Below are 5,660 nucleotides of genomic sequence, written 5' to 3'. Positions count from 1 at the left end.
TGTGCTCTCATGTTAATAAGACAATTTCAGTTAAAACAAACTGCATACATACATTCAAATATAGTCCATGTGATCACTCAGTTTTACAAGATCATAGCACCTTATAAAGTTTTGTTAAAATAATAAAATCTGAGAGAAGTGGTGCCTGACGGTGATGGTGGTTCAGACAAGACTAAGGACCAGAAAGGGAATGTGACACCCCCAAAGTCACATAGTAATTGGTAGAGCTGGACAAGAACCCAAGCCTGTAACTGAAGAGACCAGAGGTCTTTATGTTACATTCTTGGGAAGCAGACGATCTTTGCAAATTATCTCATGAGAAAAATGCCTAAAGTCAAAAGAAGCCAGAAAGCTCCCCTAGATGGTTGGGAGTTGATGGAGCCAACACTGGATGAATTAGATCAAAAGATGAGAGAAGCTGAAACAGAACCTCATGAGGGAAAGAAGAAAGTGGAATCTCAGCCTATCTTCAGGAACCACCACCAGAAAACCCGCTATATTTTTTACTTCTTTTATAAGCGGAAAGCCTTAAGCAGAGAACTAACTGTATGAATATTGTATTAAAGAAGGCTATGCTGATAAAAACCTGATCACAAAAAAAAAAAAAAAGCAGGGGTATGAGAATTTATGCTGTCTGCACTGCATTCAGACATGGGACACCAATTTTGGGATGAACTGCATTTACTGGGTCCCCAAAAGCAAGCTGGAAGTGGGCCGGATCATCGAGTGCACACACTGCAGCTGCCAGGGCTGCTCTGGCTGAGGTCCTCAGGCCCTGACCCCTCTTCACCCTGAACTTTGGACTTCTTTGGTTTCTGACCATGGTGCCACCCTCTTTCCTGGGAGCAGCTCTTCCTGCAGAGCAGTGCTCCTGGCCTGAGTTGGAACATGGTCTCTATATGTAAAGGCTTTGGTGTTTATCAGTGATTTGTAGAAATAAAGCTTTAAACCTTTAAAAATAATAATAATAATAATAATAAAATTGAGTGGGAACACAGCACATGACATATGGGTAATAGTTTATATTATTAAAGATTTAATTTATTTTTAGAAAGTTTTTATTTTCTATTTCTGTATTGCTGTATATCCCTGTGAATTCTTATGTAATTCTTATATATTCCTCTAAAGTTCATGTTCAAAAATATGTGAATGTGTACGTTTTAGTTTCATAAGGCAGTAAGAAAACAAAGGTTTCTTCTCATGAGCAGACATGGAAATCAAACATAGCACTTGAATTTTACACTGTTACTCTCCTTCCTCCTCATGTCCAAGATAGTGTTTATTAGCATTATAATGTTAACCTTGAGGTTTACACTTTCTTATCCATTGCTGACTTTTGCGAGAACCTTGTGACTAAAACAAGCATGCCCATTTTATAGATGAAGAAACAGACTCAGAAGTGAAAAGACTGAAAATCACCAAACCAATGAGTGGCAAAGCAGATCCCCAGCTGAACTTCTGGCTCCAAGTCCAGGGTCTATTCCAAGGTACCACATGATTTCTCTGAACAGGGCAGCATCCTAGAGTGGAGTACACACCAAATTTTCTTGTTAGCCCTACTTAGGAACTTCATTAGTTTCACATACCATTGGGCCTCCAGCAAACAGGTTATTTGTTTTTTGTATCTGAGAACTTTCTCACTTGAATATGCTCCTAAGGAAGATGACAGTTCAATTGCTTGCTATACAATAGGGCATAAACTCACAGATTGCTTCTTCCCTGCAGCAGAATTCCCCCTTAGCTTAATGACAAAAGGTTTCTGAAGCTTCAGAGCAGTCAGTTCTTTAAATTCTACATAAAGCAGTTATCCCAGGAGGTGAGGATTTCAGAGACACCCATGATAGCATGCTCTTCTGAGTATCCCCTAAGGCATCCATCCCAGGTATATACTTTGGAACACCAACAATAAATGTTTTTTGAACTGTACTCAATTAGATTAACTGCCCATTGTATATTTAATGAAGACTACATTTATTAGAGGCAAATAAATTACTGTGTTTCCAATAACCAAGTTCCTCTGAGACTGATTCTCATGGGTATTGATAACTTTGGGAGCTATTTTTCCTGCAGTTCACTAAAACTGTTCTTCAGAAAGGAGAATTATCAGGGTCTGACTGTATCTACAAAATTTTATCATTATCACTCATAAAATAACTAGTTTGTGACCCACAGATCACTTGTCAGGACTAGTTTAAGATTCCAAATAGAAATGCCTGATAAACAGCTGTATATCCAACATAAGAACTTTAAGGAGAGGTCTGGGTTTAAGAAATAAATTTGAATCATTTTTATATACTTATAATGTCTTTTGTAGCAAATAACAGAAAGCTCTGAATAAAACTTACTTAGAATAATTTATTATATCCCAAGTGATTGAAAGTTCAAATGCAAGGTAGACTCCAGGATTGGTTAATTTAACGACTCAACAATATCATCAAAAACCCAAGTTCTCTTCCATTTCTCCACTCTGCCTTCATGGTTATAGATGGCTGCATCAATTACGGAAATTACATCTAGACACCACAAAATCAAGAACATGGAAAAACCACCTTTTTCCTAGATTGTTTTTTTATGTGTAAGGAAACCTTTCCCAGCAGCCTCCACCAGAATTCCAGTAGCGTTTCCTTGGCTATACCACATGTCCTCTCCTAAAGGAATTACTAACAAGAGATATGAGATTAGATTGATACAATACTCAGAATTTACTCCCCTGGAGATGGAGATGAAGTCAACACTCCCAGAAGCACATGGTTGTGTGGAAGAAGAGCGGACATCTGAATAAAATTGAAGTTTTTAATAGAAAAGAGAAACAAGTGGAAATGGATGCAAGAGAGTGAGATAGAGAGCAAACAAAGAGGGAAACATTTTGAAACATCAACTTTAGGAAATTCGAGAGAAGCCAAGGAAGGTTAAGAAGCAAGAAAACTTGGAAAGAAACTTTAAGGATAATCTGGGCACATTTTAAAAAGGCAGCAAGAGAGAGAAATTGAACAGAAACATTATCATTGTGTATCCATAAATATCTAAGAAAGAGGGTGTTCTTATATATTTTTGTCCCTAGTGAAGACGGTTCCTGGGTTTACAATGATGACCACCTAAAACCACATTTTCTCAGACAGTTCTATTTTAGTGAAATATTACTAGTCTAATTAACAAATAATATGTTTTTAAATTTTTTAACTTTATGATTTTTCATATTAAGAAATTTACTAACTGGGAGTTCTGATTCCTAGTTTCAAGCCCTCAGTAGAAGAGACTAACCTGCCAAGTAGTCATAATTGGGTATTGATAGACAAAGACACTCACTTGATTCCATATCCATCAATTAATTTCTAACCTTGATTTATTTTTCCATATCATGAAGGAGATTATTCATCAACACCCCACTGTTCCAATGTACACACTTAAAACTACGTTGTTTTAAGCCATCTACTCTCAAAAATGTCCCAATTGGAACAATAAAATACATCATGACTGTATATAGAAAACCTCCATGATCTGTCTCCTTGTCCTTCTGGAAAATTCTTGTTTACTTTTCAAAATTGTCAGTGCCAATATTACCTCTGCTATGCAGCCACCCTAGTAACATCCAAGACTCTTATGTAAGCCCATAGTGCTACCCACAAAACTCTGTTGGAGCTCTGTCATGTCTATTTACCCCTACAAGACAATGGATGAAATAATTAAATAAATGAAATAACATTTAGTTACTAGGTTACAAACCTAGGCATGATATTATCAAAATACTAGTGTATATATCCACGCAAAACTAAACACCATTTTCTTGTGCCCAGCCACAGTTGTCTAATCTGTAATGTAAGAGGGTAGGACCAAACAAGTTCTTTAATTTCTTTAAATTCCATAGCCTAGGATTTTATTAACTTACTAAAAATATCTATATCTTCTTAGCAGACACATATTGTCAGATCCAAATCTTAACCAAGCTCTACCTTTGCTTAAATAACTGAACCAGGAACTAGATATAAAAGGTCTGCTTTCTTATTTGAGAACTCAGCATGTCACCTCACTTATACCCTTATCATTTTTATGCAGCACTAACTTAGTGGAAGCACTGATAAGTTACGATACACACTATAGTGTTACCAAAAACTTACTATGTCAATAAAATGTTCAAACATTTTTTAGAACATTTCTGGATTTTTTTCTCTTTTTTTAATTATTTATTTAAAGGAAGAGAACAAAAAACCAGCCTAGACACTTATCAACGGTGACCAGGTAAATACTGGTCAAAGAGAGTTAGGGCACTCCGTGACTATTAAAAGGCAAGAGATAAATCTGTATGTAATCCATGGGAGAAAGTCCTGCACTTATTATTAGCTGAAAAACAACATGTCACAGGTCAGTTTTATGCTATGGTTCTTTATATGAATGAAAATTTTTTCTTGCATTGCGATGCCCCCAGCTATGGTTGTTTTTTTTTTTTTTTTTAATTCCCCTGGCTATTCGGGGTCTTTCCTGATTCCACACAAATCTTAAAATAATTTGTTCTAACTCTCTGAAGAAAGTCCATGGTATTTTGATAGGGATTGCATTAAACGTGTAAATTGCCCTGGGTAACATTGACATTTTCACAATATTAATTCTGCCAATCCATGAGCATGGAATATTTTTCCATCTCTTTGTGTCTTCCTCAATTTCTTTCAGAAGTGTTCTATTGTTTTTAGGGTATAAATCCTTTACCTCTTTGGTTAGGTTTATTCCTAGGTATCTTATGCTTTTGGGTGCAATTGTAAATGGGACTGACTCCTTAATTTCTCTTTCTTCAGTCTCGTTGTTAGTGTATAGAAATGCCACTGACTTCTGGGCATTGATTTTGTATCCTGCCACACTGCCAGATTGCTGTATGAGTTCTAGCAATCTTGGGGTGGAGTCTTTTGGGTTTTTTATGTAGAGTATCATGTCATCGGCGAAGAGGGAGAGTTTGACTTCTTCTTTGCCAATTTGAATGCCTTTAATGTCTTTTTGTTGTCTGATTGCTGAGGCTAGGACTTCTGGTACTATGTTGAATAGCAGTGGTGAGAGATTTCAGGTTGTACTACAAAGCTGTGGTCATCCAGACAGTGTGGTACTGGCACAAAAACAGACACATAGATCAATGGAACAGAATAGAGAACCCAGAAGTGGACCCTCAACTTTATGGTCAACTAATATTCGATAAAGGAGGAAAGACTATCCACTGGAAGAAAGACAGTCTCTTCAATAAATGGTGCTGGGAAAATTGGACATCCACATGCAGAAGAATGAAAGTAGACCACTCTCTTGCACCATACACAAAGATAAACTCAAAATGGATGAAAGATCTAAATATGAGACAAGATTCCTCAAAATCCTAGAGGAGAACACAGGCAACACCCTTTTTGAACTCAGCCACAGTAACTTCTTGCAAGATACATCCACGAAGGCAAAAGAAACAAAAGCAAAAATGAACTATTGGGATTTCATCAAGATAAGAAGCTTTTGTACAGCAAAGGATACAGTCAATAAAACTAAAAGACAACCTACAGAATGGGAGAAGATATTTGCAAATAACATATCAGATAAAGGGCTAGTTTCCAAGATCTATAAAGAACTTATGAAACTCAACACCAAAGAAACAAACAATCCAATCATTAAATGGGCAAAAGACATGAAGAGAAATC

The 5,660-nt window shown here is 36.6% G+C and overlaps 1 pseudogene; it reads left to right on the top strand.

Annotated features, from left to right (window-relative positions):
• The first annotated feature begins 222 nt into the window (after positions 1-222).
• LOC129498075 (protein BUD31 homolog) lies at positions 223-773 on the top strand (annotated as a pseudogene).
• The last annotated feature ends 4,887 nt before the right edge of the window (positions 774-5,660 follow it).

This window comes from Nyctereutes procyonoides, unplaced genomic scaffold, assembly GCF_905146905.1.
Source record: "Nyctereutes procyonoides isolate TBG_1078 unplaced genomic scaffold, NYPRO_anot_genome, whole genome shotgun sequence".
NCBI lineage: Eukaryota > Metazoa > Chordata > Mammalia > Carnivora > Canidae > Nyctereutes > Nyctereutes procyonoides.
Note: the sequence above shows the minus strand (reverse complement) of the source record. Positions and strands in the feature narration are given on the sequence as shown.